This window comes from Hibiscus syriacus, unplaced genomic scaffold (assembly GCF_006381635.1).
Source record: "Hibiscus syriacus cultivar Baekdansim isolate YM2019G1 unplaced genomic scaffold, ASM638163v2 tig00111952_pilon, whole genome shotgun sequence".
Taxonomy (NCBI): domain Eukaryota; kingdom Viridiplantae; phylum Streptophyta; class Magnoliopsida; order Malvales; family Malvaceae; genus Hibiscus; species Hibiscus syriacus.
The window spans coordinates 227080-249619 of NW_024063220.1; the positions used below are offsets into that span (position 1 = coordinate 227080).

Below are 22540 nucleotides of genomic sequence, written 5' to 3' on the forward strand. Positions count from 1 at the left end.
TGCATGGATAAATACTTTGGCTAAATAGTGATAAATGGTTCGACCCTTAGGTGCTTTGAATGAAAGATCATAAGACTTGGTCGAATGATGTTTTGTTGGTTAACATTCGCACCAAGTTGAGTTGATGTAATGCTTTAGCCGAATGGAGAGGTCCCATGGTGTTTGGCACCTAACTTGATGTCACATGAAAAGTACATGATGTATAAATGCACATGACAACCTCCTTGCTTGCATATGACCTCCTTTGATTGCTTATGACTTCCCACGCCAAAAGTAAGGATGGTTTGGCCATAGGATGTATGATAGGCACATGGCATGTGATTGGAACCAAGGTACGTGCATAGCTAGTTAGCTAGGTAAGTTATACCAAGGTAAGCTCAACCTAGCTAGCTAGTGACACTCTAGCTACTCAACTTCCACCTCAGTTACCCTCCAGCTGCCTTTAGTCCTCAGCTCAGCCACTTGATCCTCAGCTTCTCTCTAGCTAGGTTCAGCTCCTCTTCAGCTCCTTTAGCTATCCTTTAATCTCCATTAAGCTCCTTTAGGTATCTCATAAGCTAGGTGAGCTAGCATTCATTTTCCATGAGCTAATATGAGTTGGCATAACTTGTATTCTTTGTCCTCAAGCTACCATAGCTTTCCTTAGCATCCAATGCACCTATGTAAAGCATGAAAAAAAAATCAATTAGATAGTATTTGAGCTAGGAACATAATGCATACATGTTGCACGCCTAAAGAATGAATACAAATGGTATGAAAAGCTAAGTTAACATTGTAAAACATAACACATCATAAAATAAGCTAAGTAAAGATGTGGAATCATATAATATGCTATGCAAAGTACATGATATGCATAACATAAGGATCATGGAATAAAATGACTAAGCCTAGCATAAGATGCATGTGATAAGATGTGTATGTGATATGAAAATGCATAATATAAAGACTAGGATATGGAGTCATCAAACCTAACATAGCATAAGACATATGAATGGCATGAAAAGGTATGATGAACATAGCATAGTGAACAAGGCATAGGGTCGGAAAAATAACATATGCAATATAATCATATAAGAAAAAAATAAAGGTAAAGATGTGAAAGGTAAATAAATATTCCCTTGTCTTTCATCCTTTTAACACAGGATGAAAGAATAATGAACCACAAGTGCATGACTAAGATCACATCATAGGCATTGCCTACTTACACGAATATAAAACTAATCTAGTAAAGTAGTTTCACACATTTTAGTATTTTTTATACGATTATTATTCCAATAATCCAACCATTAATTTACTTGTTTTACTCACATAGATTATATATGCTAAAATTCTAGCAAATTAAAGACTAAAATACTTTTATATCCTTTTAATTGTATCCCAAAATCAAATTAGCAATGCTTTTTACGATGTCAGGCTCTCTAATTGTAAATTAGAGAACATGAAGAATATAATCTATGTGAGTAAAACAACTTTTATAGCTATTGTTCAGAAAAAAGATAAAAATTTTAAAATATAAAAATAACTAATAATGATTAAAATAAAATATCTGAAATAAATAGATAATTTATGCATGATATAAACACTAATCATATAAAAAAAACTTTTTATTCTTAAATATATATTAATAAAATAATCAATTTGAAAATTCGCTTTTGCTTTTACTCTCCATATATAAAATTAAAGGTAAAGCATATTCAAGATTATTTTAATTATAATTATAATCACTAAACTTTTATATAAATATTTTTATTTAATTTATTGAATCGTGTTATAAGATAATAATTTGAAGAAAAGAAAAGGAAAAGGGCGCGGGTAAATTAAAGAAAAGTAAGAGAGAAAGTGAAGTCAAGTAATCTTCCTCGTGGCTGGTTATGTTCTGGTGAAGACTGGTCTCCTTCGTCGAAGCATCAACCATGGAAACACTCTCCAATCCTTTTAATAATTCCATTTTTTCTTTAAAAGAAAATTTATATTGTTTCTCACTCTGTGTAAAATCTAAGATCCTTGTAAGAAAGGAAGATTAATTGTCAATCACTCTGCTAGCAAACAGCAAAAAAAGAAATAGAAATGATGAAGAAAGGAAAGGGAATTTTAAACCCTAATTTGAATCTATCTCTTCCTCCTCCAGCTGAGACCTGCTTCGACAAATTTCTGTAATCACAAATTTCTCATTACGTCCTTTATTTTTCAGTTTTATCTGAAAGTTTGATTTTGGTAATTGAATTTTTCATGTCAGTACTCAAAGCGGTACGTTCAAAGACGGTGATTTCCTCGTCAACAAGTACGGTGTTCGAATCATCTCTCAATCCGAACCTGCACTTGTATGATTTTTCATTTTTTTTTTTAATTTCACTGTTTAGATTCTCTGGTCTTTTTTCTTTAATTTATAAGCTTGATTTGTTAGATTTTCCTCTTTCTAGATTTGTTTTAAAATTTTCCATTGATTTTAGCCTCAGCTTATTAAGCCATCAGAAGCTGAAAATGAAGATCAGTTGAATTTAGAAGATTCTGATGTGATTAAAGTTATTGGGAAAGGTAATGGTGAAATTAATAACACTTTATATATTTTTCCGACGAATCTTAGCTCGATCGGTACCGTATTCGGTTACACTTAATTAATGAAGCATTTACAACCTTTCTTGCTTTATAGAAATCAATTCTTCTATAGTAGATATCATTGTTGTTCCATCGTTACCAGGTTATTCAAATGAACATCGAGGAGTCGCAACCAGTCGTCTCAGTATCCGAAGAAGGTTAAATATGTTCCCGAACCGTATCTCGCAGCAATTTGTAAGCAGGTCTGTGCATTCGAGATTTCGAATTCATTATACTACCAGATGTTTACGGTATATGCTTTTTGTGATAGCTCTTGTTAATGCAGGTGGTCAAGGGTCTGATATATCATCATGAAAAACACATCATCCACCAGGACAATAAATCATAGAGGAGAAGTTAAGATTACCGACTTCGGTGTTAGTGCGATAATGACGAACACCTCCGGATTAGCTAGCACTTTTGTCGGAACATACAACTATATGTCGGTAAGTAATTTACCGTGCCAGAATATTGATTTATTTCAGTCGCTAAGGTGAGTTTCATTATAGTTTGTTACTTTCTATTTGCTTCTGTTGTAGCCTGAGAGAATTAGTGGTAGCAATTACGGCAATAAAAGTGACATTTGGAGGTTGGGGCTAGTGTTGCTCAAGTGTGCAACTGGCCAGTTCCCATATTCCCCGCCGGACCAGGCTGAAGGATGGACCAATTTTTTCGAGCTCATGGAACACATTGTTCAACAACCGCTACCTTGTGCACCTTCAGATCAATATTCTTCTGAGTTTTGCTCGTTCATTTCTGCATTGCAAGATTATTTTTTACTACGCGATACACTTGTTTAGTATCGAGTTATTGAGTGTTAATAAGTTCAAAAGTTTTCATTGATCATATGAGTTTACATAGCCCAGCCTTGGGTTCTTTTATCCATGGCAGTGTACAGAAGGACCCAAAGGAAAGAAAATCGGCACACGAATTGCTGGTATTGAAACATCCGGATTCCACTATCGCACCATCGTTTCAACCAGTAAGAATTTGATTAAATATCTATTAAACAATGCTTATTGCGTGTTTGAATGTGAATGCAGGCATTTCCTTTCTTGAACATGTATGATGACTTGGACGTCGACCTCTCTTCTTACCTCTACAATGCCGGATTGCCGCTTACACCGCTTTAGAACTTCTGCAGCATGACTATGCTTTAGGTTTAGTGGTACAGTTCTCTTATATGGGATCACTCTCTACTACTTCAGAACTCCAGTTTTGGAATTAAAGTTCAAATGCTAAAACGATATGAGTTATTCATGCTTGTATTGCAAGTAACTTAAAGTGAAACCAACAGTTACCTTCTTTTTGGCAGAGTTCAGACTTCAGGCTGAACATATATGGTCAGTCTGACTCAAAACATGTCAACAAAAAACCGAAGTTTTAGAACCATGGAAGACTCGTATTATCGTTCAGTACTTATTCGAGCAGCTGTTACGATGACAAGGCACAAAGAATCAAAGCATATAGAAAATTTCCTTGCCAGGGAACTCGAGTATCGGATCACAGTGGTGAGGAACAACTAACTGCTGTGTATTAATATTCCATAACTGAAAGATAATGTTGTGTTAGCCAAATTCTGGTGGATTCTTGGATGAATAGTATAGTTTGACAATCTTTGTAGCAACAGTGTATGTATGCAAGTCATCAAATCATGGTATTATATTCCGATCGACTCGGCTCCTCTATGCATTTCATTTGAAGGGATAACTTCTCAACAATTGAATGTTAAATTTAGAAACGGAGCTAAATCCAAAAGAGAGTTTGGTTATTTTGACCGAACCGGTTGTGGTAGTTATTAATGGTGGCAGTAAAATGAACAAGTTAATCGAGTATATTGCATGATGCATTTAAAACAATACAAAGAAAGCTTTTTAGGTACCCTTGCTGTCAGGTTTTCTTCTTAAACTTTCTCTGTGCTTTTAGGTCCAAGACAATGTAATATTGTCTTTGCTTCCTTTACTAAGAGCAAGCTTCGAGAGGTAATCCGCAGCAGATTGAGCAGCTGGGTCAACTCCGTCCCCCTTTCTGCGGAAAATTTGTCCCCGTGTTTTTTATGCCAAAGGAGGATTCGTTTTCTAACAACTTCCCAAGCTTCCTCATGACATCCCATAAGCCATCACTGGCTAGGATAAGACACTCGTCTTCTTTGGCTCGAGGAACGCACATCACTTCCGGATCTGGAATTATCCATGGTTTCAAGTATCTGTCGCCTGATCAAAGGATACGGAATTACACATATTGCCGACACAGCAAAAGGCTAATATATGTCCTAAGATGGTAAGCAGTAGAAACACATACCGATGGACCTCGACATTGCTAGAACACCGAAAACACGAGATACGTTCCATTGTATGACCTTCTCTCCCGCAGCATCTATCCTTGCGTGTTCATCTTCTCTATCAGGCTGTAAAAGGCTCAATATAAACAACAGTGTCTTTGAAATTTGTATGTCCAGTGGAAAGAAAACTCGAAATAGGCAAGTCTTACTTTATGGTCTACAGACAACGGCACGGGCTGTTTTCCACGGTAGAGAACTGCCCTCCAATCGCCGCAATTGGCAACAATTATATGTGTTGGACTAACGACCAGGGGCAATAGGTTCGTTATCGGTATCATTCTCACCTTTACGAACCCCTCCAGTCTCAGCATCGACTTTGATGAAACAATTGGAGAATGTTTTCCTCCATTGTTCCTGCCAGTCATGCTCGACATTTCCCTCTTGAATACATGATTTTGCTATCTCTATCTCCTCGGCTAAAGCCGAATGCAGATGTTCACGGCAATAGTTTGCGACCTATGCATCGAAATAATCTCGTTTAGACAACCAAATTGGCAAAAACACAGAATAGAAGGCCGTGAACCATACCTGACACCCTCCATGTCCATTGTACACACCATAGAAACGAGCCATTAGATCGTTTAAACCACGATGCGTTTCGTTAGCTACGCTTTCGGCTTTCAGCATTCGATTAGGGACTCGCAAAAATCGCGGTATGGCAACAATAGCATCTTCCATTTCTGGTCTCCTACCACAAATGGATGTAAATCCCCATATGGGTATGTTCCCTAATTAAAACAGACACCCGATTTCAGTTTTCCTGATCTTTTGTTGCGGCAACTCTAGAATCGAGTCCGACGATATTTTATCGGAGATGTCGAACTTGCTGTCATCATCCCCGGCACAACCAACTGCAACTCTCTTCACATCTTGAACATCACTAGTTGATAAAATTCTCTCAGAATTAACCTGTAAAGCTGAAATTTTCTCAACCTCGCTTCTTTGATGATTATATTCTCTAGAAATACAACTATCATCGAACGAAACAACTCCATTATCGCCTCTATCCGACTCAGTTCCGGAGGGCGACAACAAGCTCGCCTTCTCCGCAACGAGCTTGCAGCCATTACTACGAACTACATCGCCTAACGAAACAACACAAGGACCAGCAATTGGTGCAGATACCTCCATGATCCTCTTTTCACCTGCAACAAGCAGCTCAAAACTACTTTATCCCTTCTTTTTCGATCGAATGCAACTTGGAAAAGTATAAGTAAAAAATAGTAATTATACAAGGACAAGGTCGATGAAAGTGAAGCTTGAGATGTACCTAGATACTAAATACGCCTTTCATATATCTGGACTCTTCTTTTCATCAAACAGATGGTGGGCATAGAACTAGAAGCACATGTGAACATGCAAAAAGAAGACTCAGAACAAAATACCAAACAAAAACACACACCCATAATCCGGTTCCCCGGATCTAAGGCAATTCATATCAACCCGGAACAAGGGGAATTTGCTTGATGGTTTGAAACACTGAAATAAAGCAGGAGTCGAATCAATCTTACTCGAGATGAGCCTGAATAGTTAGAAGCTTGAGCTGAACTTGACTGGAAACTAAATATCAAAGCTCGAACATTTGATGGCTCATTTGAGCTCAACTATTTTTAAAATAAAAAGCTCTAAAACTACTTGAGTCTAGTATTAAAATGCTTAAATTCAATAGCTTTATAAAAAAATGTTTAAATCTAATTTGAACTTTAATTGGAGTAAATAACTGGAGAGTAAATTATGACATTCACATTTTTAACACTTGATGGCAAGTTTATATGTGGCATGTTTAACCCTATTTAATGATAAAGTTGATTATTAGATTAGTGAAAGGGATTAATTAAAATGATATATTAGTTTAAGGATCCAATTAGAATATTTTAAAATTTAGAGATTAATTTAAAATTTAACCCAATTTGGGGATCTGGATGAAATTAATCCTTATTAAAATACTAAATGGAAAAAATTATGATTAATGTTTGGAAGGAAGAAAGAGAAAAGCATCAAGCAATTGTCTGGTGGCAATTAAATAAATAGAGAAAATACATGTGAAAGTAAATAAGTCCAATGCAGGATTTGCCACGATAAAGGAGTGACCGAAGACATAGACAGAGAGAGAAGGAAAGTTTAGTTTAGTTGTAGAATATTTTATTATTTAACATCTCCCTTTTTATTGCTGCCCCACTTTTTTAAGATTTTATTTCGATTAATTTAGATCATTTTTTTTGTCATTTATTTGATTTTAGTTGTTAAATTTTTCAATTAAGATTATATATATATAAAGACTCAAATTCTTATTAAGTTGCTTGTCACTTAAATCGATTTTATTAGTATATAATATATTTATTTAATCTATTGATATATTAATTTTACTATTAAAGTTTATTATAGAAATTTTTAATTTATTTTATTTTATTTATATATCAAAATTCAAACTCTAATCTTTTTAATAAAAAATCATCCTACCAAACTAATAAATTGTTAATAAAATATTATTTTCTTTTTATATAAAACAAAAATTATTTATAAACCATCAAAACCTTTAAAATAGGAGGTAAATATGTTCAACTACATTTAAATTTGTTATTCTTCAATAATATATTTTAAAACTTTAAAATCAAAGACAATTAGATTAAAATCTAGTCGTATTCAGAAGCTTAAAAAAATCAACTGAATTAATATTTAATTATTAAAATTATAAATAAATATTTGTTCCAAATCCAACAACTTCGATCCAGCGTGTTCCTATATGATCTTTTCTTCCTTGAAAATTCCAATTTGAATTGAATTTTTATAAAGATATAATTAGTTTGAATTCAAATTTAAAATAAAAATATTTTATCCATCTTAAAAATAAAAGTATAATCAATCTTTATATATTTATAAATAATTATTATAATACTCTCTATCTATATTTTTTGAAAATATGTATATTTTAAAAATCAAATATTTTATCAATATTTATAAATATTTTATCCATCTCAAATATCCATCTTAAATATTTTATCAATCTTTATATATTTTAAAAATTATTATTATTATAAATAATTATTATTCATCTAAAATATTTTATCAATATTTTTAAATAATATTGTTAAAAAACCTATATTTTATTTAATAAAAAATTAAAAATATGTATGTCCTAAGAGTCTAATTGAATTTCTGGTCAATTTGAGTACAAATAAAGAGGTATTATATTTTGATCAAGTTTGATTGAAAAAACCGGCGTTATTAAATGATTAAAATTTAGAAAAATTCTCTCATACCTTGCATTCCGGAAAAAGCGATTAAAATCCCGAATTCTATAAAAAAGTAAGTACCTTGCATTTATCGTTTTCTTTATTCAAAAACAAAATGAGTTTATTTGAAAAGTTGATGGATCTCATGTTCAATAAATGTGAGATCTTTTAAACGTGTTTTGTAAGATGCAAAATAATTTTATGTGTGTAGTTTAATGAGTATTTTTTTAATTAATGTTATTTGGAGTTATTTTTTAATAAATTAATTTTTAATATTTTTTAACCAAAATGCCTAATATTTTTTTAAAATATTTTTTTATTTAAATCTTAAAAATTAGAGAAGATATTATTTTAATTATAGAGAGAGAAATGGAGGGGGAGATGAATGTAGATCAAAGGTGGATTTTTTGGTTGGGTTACTGATGATGGGTTCATCAACTGACACCTTAACTCCTTTTCTATTGACTATTTATGGTTATTGGATTCTTCCCTATTGATTTTTCGCCACCCTCTTTTTCCTCCACGTGTGCTTTTACTTTTAAGTTTTTAAATAAAAATCTTATTTTACTATTTCATAATTTCCAGGACACGACTTCCAATGTCATTGGCTGAAGTTTCCCTACCTATTTGCTATCTAAATTATATCCAAATTATATATAAAGAGAGTGTGTAAACTACATATAGTTTTGTTGTATGGGAGTTTAATATATGGTTAAAAAATGTTATTAGAAATGTTAATATTTTTTAATATTTTTGGTAAAGTGTTACATAAAATATTATTTTTTACCGAAAATGTTAATTTCGCTGTCTAATTTTCGGTAGAAAAAAATAATATTTTAGGTAGTGCTCAATATTAACATTTTCGATAAAAAATAATATTTTAAGTAACGCTTTACCGAAAATGTTATAAAAATATTAACATTTTGGTAGCGTTTTTTATTAGCCGTATATTAGATTATCTTTCTTTTGACATTCTCAAACTACATGTAGGGATTGACGCATATAATTTCATGAAACTCACATCGTACTCGATTTAATTGAGACTAAATAAATATAAGTTAGTTGGATAGCGAATAAATTGTATACATAAAAATTTTATACCTATTTGGTTAGAGAAAAGGTGATAAGTTTAAAATCTTACCCATTTCACATCCGCCGTCCCGTATTCACCTACTTCACATTTGCACAATCACCAACTACCTATCATATAAATTTTAGATTATTATGAATTTAAGTATAATTTTAGAGACTATTATGTAAATATTAAGATTTACATAAAATATAACTTGTAATTTAATCAAATATTAAGATACAAGATGAATAATGGGTGTGGAAATGAATTTTAAAATGTACCCATGAAAGTGAATGTATATTTAAAAATTTTACCTCGCATTTTAATTTTAATTTAATATTTTTTCTTTACTAAATTCAAAAAATATAATATTTGATCTCTTTTATTTTTATTTGATTATCTTTGATTTAATTTTCTCACAAATTTTAGTGACTATATATTTAAAAGTCGATAAAATGATCATATATTAATTAAATAAAAATGAACATAACCACATCTTAATGAAATAAAAATAAAAGTAATCAAATATTACAATTTTAGAATTCAGTGAAAATTATATAAAACATAAACGAAAATGACAAATCATAGTGTTTATCCATATTTATGTAATCTTTTTATTAACTAGCAATGTCGACTAATAAGATAAAAAAAAATTGCTCATTCCGAGTAGATCAGTGTGAAATCCGTGTAGCAGCTTACACGAATGTGTACTAATCGTATACAACATGGAGAGTAGTCAGTCTTTGAATTATCTACTGAAATGGTCAAGAGAATAACAGACCAAACCTTGAAATTTTCATGAAGCAGACCCAAAGTTCATCTACGACAATAGTCATTCATCCCTATACTGGCAAATATTATTGCAAACCAGGGGAGCCAAAACAAAATTTTCAACAAATAAATCTCAGAAGTGTACCTCACAAGGATTCACGAGTTTCGAACGAATTTATCGATGCTTAAATATGATAATCGAGGACTAGCACTGTGCAGAAACATGCACGACAGCATGTATATTGAATGCACCTGTTACATGACGCGAAGCATCAAAGGTCATTTGGAAAAGAATGAAGTAATTAGGATATTGGTATAGATTTCTTTTGAAGACGCCTCAGCTAGGATGATAACAACGAAGGCAAAGGTATACTTGAGCCTGAAATACTTTTTCAGGGAACAAATTATACGGATATTAATTCTCAAAATGAACAATGCACGATTCTTGACAGGCCACATTTGTTATGTTAATTCGTTCATATTAAAGCAAGTTGAGAATCGTGTACACTATATAAATGTGAGCTTTAAACTGTTGTGGATGAACATTAAAGGACCTGAGCCTTTTGCTGCCAAGCCTTCTACACATTACTACAAGTGATGCCTTGCCTTCAAAATAAAGTCGACAATCTCTAGGAAAATAACAGTAAACCTATGTTACTCGGACACTTCATTTTTCTTTTAGTACTCAAATCCGACATATGGACACAGATATGAATTCCAAAGAACCTTCAAATGCATGGAAAGCCTTAGAAAAGTCTAACCGAACCCGTGTTGAATACATATCTGTACCGTACACTCATATTGAGTTCGAATAACATAGCAGTAAACAGCATAAAAATGCACGTAAGTCTATATACAAGACTAGAACAAGATGTTCGGGATTTACCTCAGTTGTAATGCAGAATTATCAGAGCAAGGCAGATGGTGGCATAACACTAGATCCGAGGGATTCACAACTTGATCTGAAAATCTAAGAGAGCAATTTTACCAGCAACCATTTTCGAGCCATAGTTCCCGAGATTATTGAAGTGAGAACCTGAAAATTCAAGTAAACATCCAAAGCTAAAGTACCTGCTCGTACCAAAATCATTTTTTATGACTGAAAAAACAGGGCCAGTTATTGTATCAACATCTTCACTGAACATTCTTACCTCTTAGCCTCAGAAGAAACTTCATGAACAAAACTCAAGGGGTAATTACCATGTCTGTATGACAACTTTCAACTGCAGCTGCAGTCGGAAAAGTGAAAACAAAGATACATAAACCAGGAAATGAAAACCTATATGATTATGTTTACAAATATAAATAAATTACACAAAAAAAACTAATTTTATTTGGAATTAAATGTATGTACATTGCTCTCAGATCTGTAAACGCTACATCCTGGGTACAGTGTTTGCTAAGATATAATGGCTAAGACGTACAAACTTGTAGGAACAAAAAAGATCTTTACACCCGAAGTCACCAACTTGAGAGAAAAATTTCAAGATGTCCGAATGATTCAACTCAAAAGTCAACTTGTGGATAAGTCTACAAAGAATCTATAATAAACCTAATTGCGGATTGGACAGCCAAACAACTATCCATGTAACGCCATTTCTTGATGACAGTGATTATGCTTTTGTTTTTTTAAAACAGTATAGTGAACAAGACTATACAAAGAAAGCAACTCAAACCATCATATTCAAGTCGGAAAGATCATCCATGGGGATTTCAAGGCCCATGAAGTCATGATCTTGTAATCCATCATCATCGATGTTCAACCATGAACCCAAATCTTGTCCTGGTAGTTGTAAGTCATCCAATACATCCAGACCAAACTCATCTTTTTCTTTAGCATTATTATTGATGATTATCTCACTTGTGTTCAATACAGAAGTCAATGTTTTGGGTTGCTCTGACATCTTGCCAAGAAGGCCATTTACAGAAACAGATAGCTGAGTTGTTTTCTGCTTAGGCTTTGTTTTTGATTTCCTTTCCCCCTTTGTATTGGATACAGGTCGACCAATCTTATTAGTTCCATTTCTAGATAAAGCCTCTCTACCATGTCCATTTCCTTCTCTATCTCTCTCACTCCTCTTTCCTTTTGTACTGCTCAACAAAGAACTTTCAATGCCTGGCTGGACACTAGAAGTACCAACAAACAGGTCTTCCAGTAATAACTCTCTCCTTTTCACCTGTTAGACCACGACTCATCTTTAACAACAGTTTGATCGGATGACCGATTTGTGAGTGGAAGCAGGTCAGAAGAACTAACAGCATAGCCATCCCCATTTTGACCTGGCAACAGTGATAATCCACAAGCTAAATTACACCATAATACCAAAACAAAAATTGGAGAGGAGAGAAGAGAAGACAATTCAACAGAATGCAAAAAAACACCATCAATAACATTTTGCAGATGATTACATTACATGGGATCAAACATATAAGCATAGACACAACTACACATGGGAATTCTAAAGTGTGTACTCCCTCCATAGGAATCAAGTGCATACCCGAGGTTCTAGCTTCCAGAGAGCGGTTGGAACTTCTGGCGCATGGCTTTCCAGATTCAGTATCTGTAGGTGTATCTACTGACTGTGCACCATTTAGCCGGGAAGGCCCGCAAAGAAACATTTCTCTAAGCATTGGCTCATCAAAGCAACTTGTGCCTGTATCTTCAAATGTATGATATCGATCTAATGTCCGTTTAACAAATGCTAAGGCAGATTGCTTGACCATTTTGTTGCCAGAACTCTTTCCACCAGTTGCACTAGGACCCCAACAACTCTATTAAAAGATCATGGATAGATCATCAAAATAGAATTCCAGCATCATATCATAACATGTTAGCATCTAGTAGAATATGTAATGGGTAAATAGTCTTTAAACTAAGCTCAGGAGAAAAACTAGTGAAGCAAACTCAAATTTCGAAACAATATCCCATTTACAATATTTGCAACAAAAAGAAAGTTCCACCTTAAGACGGTTGTCATTAATGCTGCTTAAGAGTTGTTAGATAAAAAGCTCCGTAGGCCAAGTCTTCACAAGGCCTTAAAAGACTTTTCACTATCTAAAACCCGGAAACTCAAAACGTCACAAATAATTAATTCTAGGAAGGGGAAGGACAAAGTCTCCTGCCTCAAATTAGGCAGAGCATATAACCACATTATGATCATATAAGATCAAGGAGAACCTTCAGAAGCATTATCCACTTGGACCTTAGTGAGCAAGCCAAGATTGGACCTACGTTGAGAAGTCTCTTCACTATCTGAACAAGACGAGTTTGAACTACACGGCAGAAGGTAGTTCTCTCTTGATACATCAAAGATTTTCACCAACTTTGTGCTTTTTTTAATATTTGGCCCAGTTAAGTAAAAATATTGACATACTCTCCATTTGAGTCTGTTCATTTTTCATTTTTCATGCTAGTTTTAGTCCACACAGTCGACTAATTCCCTGAAATCCCTCGACTTTCCCTCTAGACTAGAGCTTAGTTTCTACAGATTCACGTTGAAGGGCTTTCCTGAATTAATTTGGCAAAACAGACTTGGTTCTGGGCACCCAAGAATTTTAACATTTCATGTATGGGTGTGTGCAAATGAAAACAAAAACAAAAAGAGCATTAAGAGAATTACCATGTACTTTTCATACGCCATTGTAACAAGTTTGTCAAGAGCTCGTTGTTCGAATTCCCTATATGAAAAACAATATGTTTAGATGTACAGAAGGTACCAAAAACTTCTAAGTTAAATGGCAAATGCATGCAAAACTAGGTGAAGGGAAAGTGAAAACAGTACTTCTCCTGAATTGTTCTTGTCTTTGAGGCAGCTTTCAATAGTTTATCAACCAAACCTTTCTTCTTTGAAACCTATTGCATTCACAAGAAGACAATAAATTGAACTTCTCAGACCAATCTTTGAACGTTATGATGGAAACTCCGACAATAAGTAAAGTAGCATGGGTAAGAAGAAACATAGAGCTTGTTGAATATCTAATGACAGTTATCATGAGACAGAAGGGTGGAAACATTAATGTAAGGAGGGAAGAAAAAGAAATATCAGATAGGGTATCAGAGTTTCAATAATTCCATCAAGAAAGTACCTGTTCCTTGTGTTTTTCCTCTAGCTTACTAATGTCCTCAAGGATCTCAACATCCCCCATCTGTGCTATGTCAAGCTGAAAAACATTGAAAACATATAAAATTATATACATAAATAACCTTAATGACAAGGCAGAAACAGAAGAAACTAAGCAGACAAACATCTAAAGCAAACCACCGCAGAGTTAGAAAGTGGGTTGAGGGGCGGGGGCGGGGGCAATTCCCTTCGACATAATAAGAGTGGACATCCATGAACCATTGGACGAACAACCATTCAGATAACATAAAAGAGCAGATCAAATTGCTAGATCATAATAATTATCGATTTTGAAACAACATAGGAAAGGGGGAGCTGCCAACTGCATATTTCATAATATTTTGTGAACAGTGCAGCATTTAATATAAGTAATCATGTAGAAGTAGACCAACCGGTGGTTCTAAAAAAATTCCAATACTTTGAGCCTCCAAAATGAGTTTCTCATTTATCTTCATACTCTTGTACTGGAATTCTGAACAAAGCATGCCAGGCATTGGTTGGTCTGGAAAACTGTCATTCTGGGAATGAAAAAATTTGAGTTGTTAATTCCTGCGCTTTCCAACATATCAATTTCAGGATCATCATGTTCTGGCTTCCCAGATATCCTATAACCATCAAATGAAGCATGCCCAGCCGATTGAAAGTTAACAATATGACTCAAACCATTGGATCGCAATTCTCCATCCATCTTAAATTCAGTTCCATGAATGTCAAATGAGAGGTCTTCATTTTCGCTATCAATATCTTCTTCTGGAACTAGAGCTGCTAAAAATCTTTGACAAAAGGGAATCACATTATTGTCCCTTGTATCCAGGACCAACTGTTGTGAATGAATTTCATCAACAGATACTACAGCCCCAATTCTGCCATCTATTTCATCTTCAAGTAATCTACACCCATTGAATATGGTACTAGAACCATCTATAATAGAAGAAACTGGTGTTGATCCCAATTTGGTGAAGTCATAATTTCCCTGAAAGATATGGAAACAAATTAGAGGGACTAATATACTTGTGAAAAAAGATGAGTTCTTGAATATCAAACTTCAATTTCAAAAGAACCAAAAGCATTTTATTAGAAGTCAATGGGAAACAGTGTTATACATATATCTTCACTAAGAGGCTTTTATCTTTTTCAATGAAACTAGTGCATCCAAAAAAAATGTAGGCACTCTGTTGTCATCTTTTTTTGAAATTTTTCCAAAGGTGTTCCAATGTTAAAAAGAAATGTGGTTGAAGACAACTCCTTACTTTTCAGTGTTAAATATATAAGTTCGATATGGTGCCATGGGATTGCATATTACTCATTTCCAAAATCAAAGAGATGAATTCTAGAAAACTAGTCACATGGTTCGACAACCATCATCACTACCTAATATATATCAGAAAGTCAACAAGAATATCTTCATTTATCCTATGCCCCTTTTTTTCAAAATTTGTTGAAAAGAACAACACATGCTTGTTCTAGTGACAATGGAGTAAAGTCTAGGTTCAATTCTTCTTTTTGCCCTACCCTGTTGAAAAGAAATCAGCTCATTCTGGCCAAAAGGTATACAATTTGCAGTCAATAATTCATACTAAATAAAAATACGCTTTCTAAGAATTTCAGTAAAAGATTTTTTGAATAATCTTTTTTCCTGAAAAGATAATACACTAAGGGATTTTGAAGAGACACAAGATTTTAAATAAAAATATGCTATCTAAGGTCTTATAATAACAATGGTAAAAAGGTCTTATAATAACAGTAACCATCAATTTTAATTGGTGGGACAAAAACAATACCTGCTGATTTAAATAGGCAATATTTGCATCAGATATGAAATCAAGAAAAGGCTCCATCTGCCTCCAAAAGGTGTTGGGGAAGGCATGAGCTGCAATGATAGTAAACTTAACCGGTGCACAAAAGTAAATGTTGAACTTGAACCAAGCAAAATAACAAAATTTCGGACCCAACACCACCACCCCCAAAAAGAAAATAATAATAATAATAACAGGAGTCACTACCAGAAGTAATAAGCGTATTTACAGCAGCCACCAACTCTTCATGTACATCCTCCGAAGCAACTAAGATAAGTGTACAAAATGTATTAGAAGCCACAACCTTGTAGTCAAAGATTTAGAAATGCAGAAAATTCTATTAAGCATTGTATTTAACAGTCCAAGGAAATTTCTTCATTAGCTTGAAGTATAAATACCAAGAAAATCTGCAGCTGCATTCATTGCTGCATGCTTCTGGCGAGCATAAGCCTTGCGGTCAGTGAGCTTCCTAGTTGGAGGACGACCAGCCTTGCTGAGCAAAATATTAATCAAATTATGAGAATTCAATCAGAAAGAATAGTGGTTCAATACCACAATAAAAGAAATATAATTGGTAAAAAAGTTAACAGGTCGTCAGGTAGATAGAAGTATTTAACCTCTCAGCCTTATCCAACCCAAGCCTTGCACTTCTGAGTTGTTTTGCTGTTCCCACATAGCCATACTTCTCAACTGCCATTGGCATAACAGATCTTGTAGAAGCTACACCCCGCCCAGTCCTCCCTTGTCGACGTACACCATCTCCAATGTCTTCTCCATTCATCAGCTTATTCTTTCTTGATGGCAGGATCAAAGTTGATACTTTTTGAACATTCTGTCCAGCATTCTCATCTATTTCATCAGACTTTGTTACCTTTCCTTTAGATTTAATTTCAGCAGCCCCAGACTCCTCACTTTCAGAAAGGGCAGCTGAAGATAAAGCATCACCTTTTAATTTAGCTTGTTGGGGAGAACCGCTTGACAAGCGTCTAGCGTATCCTGATCCAATCTCATTTCCAGCCATATCAGACACAGTATCCAGCAATGGAGTTTCATCATTATTTGGAAGAATAGGAACAAGATTTGTTCGTCTTGCAGTTCGTGAGCTCTTCTGTGGTCTTTGACTGGCCCAATTGGCAACAGGTGGTGATGAAGACTGAGTTGATGTCGTGTGTTTGCGATTACTCACTCCACCAGCAGTAGGTAGTTTATTTGTACAGTGAGATAGCTCCCAGTCATTTGATGTTGTTGTTCTATGAGCAACTGGTGACAACTTTGGGGCAACTCCAGAACCCAACCGTGGACCACGAATAGATGCATTCATTTTTGTGCTTGAATTAGGACTAGCTGAATTAAACTCATCGCGAGCGCTCACCCTGCATATTGCAGAGAACAAAGGGCATGCAAATAAGTACACATACTGCAGTAAAACCATAAAAGGAGGAGCACACCAGGAGACAAAAAAAGATGCCCCGAAGGAAAAAACCAAAGCTTTTACAATAGAACTTGGCGAGTAAAATTTATGCAAAAAGATTAAATATGTATTGGGAAGTCAATGCATACTTGCTAACAGCTCTTAGATTCACTCTCTCTTTATCGGAAGGAACAGGACGATCTCTCCGATCATTGCGAAGGGAACTGTTGTCCAGATCAGTCCTAGGAACAGATGACCTGGGATCTAAGCCAGTCAGCAGCGAGATACCTTCTGATTTTCCAACTCGATCAGATCCATTAGCAATTCCTGACCTGTAACAGATTAATTAATTATTAATAAAAAAATCAATAATAGGATACATCAAAAGTTTAAAGAACAAATATAAGGAGGTTCAATTCACAGAGTGCTCCAAATACAAGATTTAAAGAAGAGGCACTCAAGAAGACCTTAACACAATTTCCCCACAGCCACCATTATGGTCATCTGTTATGGAAAGTGCATCCTTCTATAGTCTGGGGAGAAGGCTCCAATAATATTTCTTTCTAAATATGTCAGAACTCAGAATATGAGATCAAAGCATGATTAAATTACTAACACAATTGCCCTATTCCCTACAGCCACCATTATACTCATCTATTAAGGAAAAAGTATCCATCTATAGTGTGAGGCGAACGCAAACAAGAGTCCATTCTTTATTTGCCAGAAAATCACTCGCTTGGGTCTTTAAGCAATAGGTAAGGTCAGATCATGAGTAAATCATTCTATCTCTCAAACATTACGTGCAAGATAGATTAAAGGCAAACATTACGCACTTGTACCATCATATACTTCTCCCGCAAATATTCTCAAGTATAAATACACCTTAAGGGCATTTGTTAGATGTCCTAAGAACTAAAGGAAAAAGTAATTTCCCTTGATTTAAAAGCTCCATACATTCATTCAGGTGATTTTAGATCTCAAGGAGGATGGCATGCCAAATAAGGACAATACAGAAAAGGATTATAAAAGGTTATTAAAGCAAAATTATGGAAGTGTAGAAAGGGTTACATAAACATATTGTTGCCCCGACACTCTTTAGTATCATACTCACCGTGGAAGAAGAAATTTAAAAAAAAAATCAGGAATTGGAATAGAAAAGAATCTCAGAAGCATAAAATACAAGCTTGATATCTGTAATCCATTACATCCTCCACAATGTTAGCATTTAAAAACAAAGAGGAATAAAGAATGCAGTATTACTGAAAAAAGTTGCTACGCCATCATAATTACAATTGAATCCCCTTAATCCCAAAAAATCTCTTGACAGTGGGTTGAAAATATAAATCATACCATTATCAATGTTCATAATCAGACCCGAGGTTAAACAGGAGCATTCCTGATGCAAGCCTTCCAACTTGCCACTCTAAAGCTACTATTAGAAGCATTATTTAGAGTTGTTGTTGAAAGAAGTGTAATTTTGACATTAAATAGAATCAAGTATGGTGTACTAAACCAGAACACATATTTGACTCGATGATTTACTCATCAATGAAAAGGATATGTGGTCAAGGATTCAAATCTCACAACTCAAAAAATCAATAATAAAACAAATACCTAAAGTCCATTTGATATATAGAAACTCTTATTTAACTAAAAAGTTCCAAATCAGTCCAATCCAGTTCGGGTGTCACTCAATTACACTGATGATTCTTATGATAGAAGCTTCCAATGATAATAGAATTACTAATACTGTGGTTTTCCTCCCAAAACCCATGTGCATGCCCTTTAAAAGATGTTATTAAGCAACCATTCAAACAATCACCGTGGCACATGCACAATAGTAGCTCTTTCAGCAGGCATACCTGAACTCATGGGAGTCATTGTTTAACCTTGATCTGGTATCAGAAACAACTCTTTGCTGTATTCCCTGTTTAGGTTCCCGGTACCCTTCAATTGGTTTAGCCGACACCGTACTTGGAGATACATCAGGTTTTGTACCAGACCGCTTTTTCTTCATCTTTGCCTTTTCCCACCCATCGACACTACCAGATAAAGTTCTATCTTCACCCTGAACTGCAGCAGTATGCAGCCCTGAGCATTTCTCTGTCCCTACCTGCATTTCCAGACTGCCTGACTAGAGCGTTATTCTGCATATCCATCTAGATTCATTAGAACAAATGTTAAATCTTCTCTACAAGAGATAGTGAAGCACAAATGGCACACACATCCCGATTGGGCACAAACCAACCAAGATGAGATTAAAAATATAAAGACTATGCATAAGAGTAAGAAAATGAAATATAAAACCAAATTCATATGACAGCATGGGTAACAGAATATTATGTAGGCTCTTGTAACAAGAAATGGTTTCCAATCAGTCACATAAGTACTGACTCAGCAAGTGAAGTACATGAGAAATATTCTTGAAAAGGAGTAAAGAGAACAAACCACCTATGACCATCTAGTTGGAGACAGAAAGTGAGGTTTGATTTAGTGACAAATTGAAAAGAAGATATCAACTAGTATAGAAAAATGAAGGCAAAGCTAGAGAGAAAAAATAAGCAGCAATTACAATAATAATTACACTAGGACTTGGCACTCTTTGATTGCAATCATACTTGAATACAGCACATAAAACAGCCATTGCACAAGCTTACTAAATAAGTTGCATCAGGCACAATAGAATATGGTATCATCATGACAGAAAATGAATGGAGATGGAAGATATAAAAGATACAAACCCTAACATCCAGCAGAGAAGTTCGAGTACGTTTATTAGGAAAAGCACTTTTAGGCCTTTCTTCCAACTTCTGCTGCTCAAATTCGATACCTCCAGCGATGGAATGATTATGTATTCCCATCTTACCAACGTTTGGCCCCAAGACAAACCGATCACTCGATAACAAAGCATTGGGGCGGTCACTGGTAAAGCTTTCTGATCGAGATCTTTTCTTTGATGGAATAGTTGGGAAAAACTTGTTGAAGACTGATAAGGCTTCATTGAAAGTTTTCATGTGCTCCCTGTTAACCAACTACATTAAAAAATAATGACAACTTCTATCCAAAAAACAAAGTTTACAAAGAACTACCTCGCTTTGACAGCGCAATCACGTAGACCAGCTTTAACTCGTTTGATCTCCTCAGGTATGGGAGAAGGAAGCAGCTTGCCTTTTGACAGCATAGTTGGAGATTCATCAGGAGAAATGCCAAGAGCAATACAGATGTGCCGCTTGAAGTCTCCTTGGCGACCAGACATATGTTCAGCGGCAACCACCTTGGGATCAAAACGCAAGCACTGCAAGAAGTAGGACACATCTCCATGGGCTGCTATGGAAGTGCTCCTTGACATACTTGGCAAAGAAGATTGGATTTGATTCTCCATAGTCTCACGAAAGCTACTTGATCTGTCTAATTGAGCAGCTCAGTGGGCTCCACACTGCCCACTAGTGTATGGTGGCCTATCTGGGCTATCAGAAGATATATCAAACTTGCTAGATGTTGCCATTGCATCAAGTTTTGGAAATCCACAATCATACGAGGCCAATAAATAAAGCAGTGCATGACAAAACTGTTGTGCAACGGCACATAAATGCTGAATTCGACTTTTAAGGACAAAAAACAACCTATCTGCAAAGGAAAAGAAACTAAGGATGAGCATATAAAATTTGTATTAGATTCCAATCCACTGAATACTACCTCAAAATTCATGTTGTTGCATGCATAATGCACACGTAAAAGTACAACTAGAGACAATAGGTTAAAATTCAGTCATGAAGTAATCCCTAGTAGTTGTAAAGAAATATCAACGTTCACGGAACTAAAATGGCATTAGTCACCTTCAACAGTCTGGACAATCTTTTATGGAGAGCATGTAGCAAAACAACCACACCATTATCAGAATCACAAATCACACACATATATACACAGAGAGAGAGAGAGACAAGAATCTGAGGAGTTCTGAAGAAAATTTTAAAACCTTATCGTTAAAAAATTAGAACTGATGAAATAAATAAGGAATAAAAAACAAACGACGTAAAAGTTAGCCTGATTACACTCAAACTAAAGCACACTGCCACTGTTTAACTAACTAAACAAGCTGACAATATTCTATATATTAAACCAATAACTTAAATACCTATTTTGCCCATTAAGACATAAGAGGATCAACATTGATTTAACTAATGGAACTTACTTTAATTTCAACTGCTGCGACATTCTGTAAATAGCAGTCAGTAAGAGCAGTATTCCCATTTTAATTATTTCCTAATCAACATTGCGGTTATGTTTCTCCCTTTCTTCACTACGACAGCGATATATATAATTTCGTTCAAATTCACTTTCCTTACTTCAGTTGAATCCAATCTAAAATTGAATCACAAGTCAACAAAAAAGAAAAAAAGAGAGAGTAAGTATTGCTTCATTGTTCGACTAATCAACAAAACCTAGCTTTATCAAATGAAATGCTCTATTTTACACAGTAAAAGCCAGTCTAAGCTAAAAAACAATAAAACTCCTCGATTTGACATTTGAATCATACTTCATTCATCGAAACTCCGCAATTGAAAAACAATTGTGCAGAAAAACCCTAAAAAACTAAACCACGATGAACATTATAAAAATAAACAGAAATTTAAAAAGTCAATCACACAAATTTTCATAAAAAACTAAACAATTAATAAATTAAAAAAAACCTAGAGCTTGCAATCAAAGAATGTGAGTAAGAAAATCTACCTCCAAATGAATCACGGGAAGATTCGATTGCGAACGGCTGAAGTTTTCTTCTTTTTTTCAGCAAATAATTAGAGATTCTTTAAAATTACGAAGATTCTTTTAAACCGTACATGGCCATGGAGGTCGAAACAGCGCCCACCTGTGTTTTTGATCGGCAACGAAAATTTTGGGTTGAATCAAATGACGATTATGCCCATGGTTCGTTGTGCTTGGATAGGGAGATGTCGAGTCTATTGAATAGGGTCCTTTTTGTAATAGACGTATTTGAACCGGCTCCCGATAGACAGCTCGCGGTTTATGTAATTTGCTTCTATAGACTATAGAATCTATAATTTAAACAAAAATCTTATTTTTCAACATTTGACATTAGACAGTAACGTCAATTATTTATGGTCCGTTTGTTATGCGTAAAATAATTTTTAAAAAATATTTTTAATATTTTTTAATATTTGGTTGAAGGAAAATTGAT

The 22540-nt window shown here is 34.6% G+C and overlaps 3 pseudogenes; 1 reads left to right on the forward strand and 2 right to left on the reverse strand.

Annotated features, from left to right (window-relative positions):
- Positions 1-2007: 2007 nt before the first annotated feature.
- LOC120173454 lies at positions 2008-3752 on the forward strand (annotated as a pseudogene).
- A 619-nt stretch (positions 3753-4371) lies between these two features.
- On the reverse strand, positions 4372-6529 carry LOC120173435 (annotated as a pseudogene).
- Positions 6530-11325: 4796 nt separating this feature from the next.
- On the reverse strand, positions 11326-21488 carry LOC120173455 (annotated as a pseudogene).
- Positions 21489-22540: the final 1052 nt, after the last annotated feature.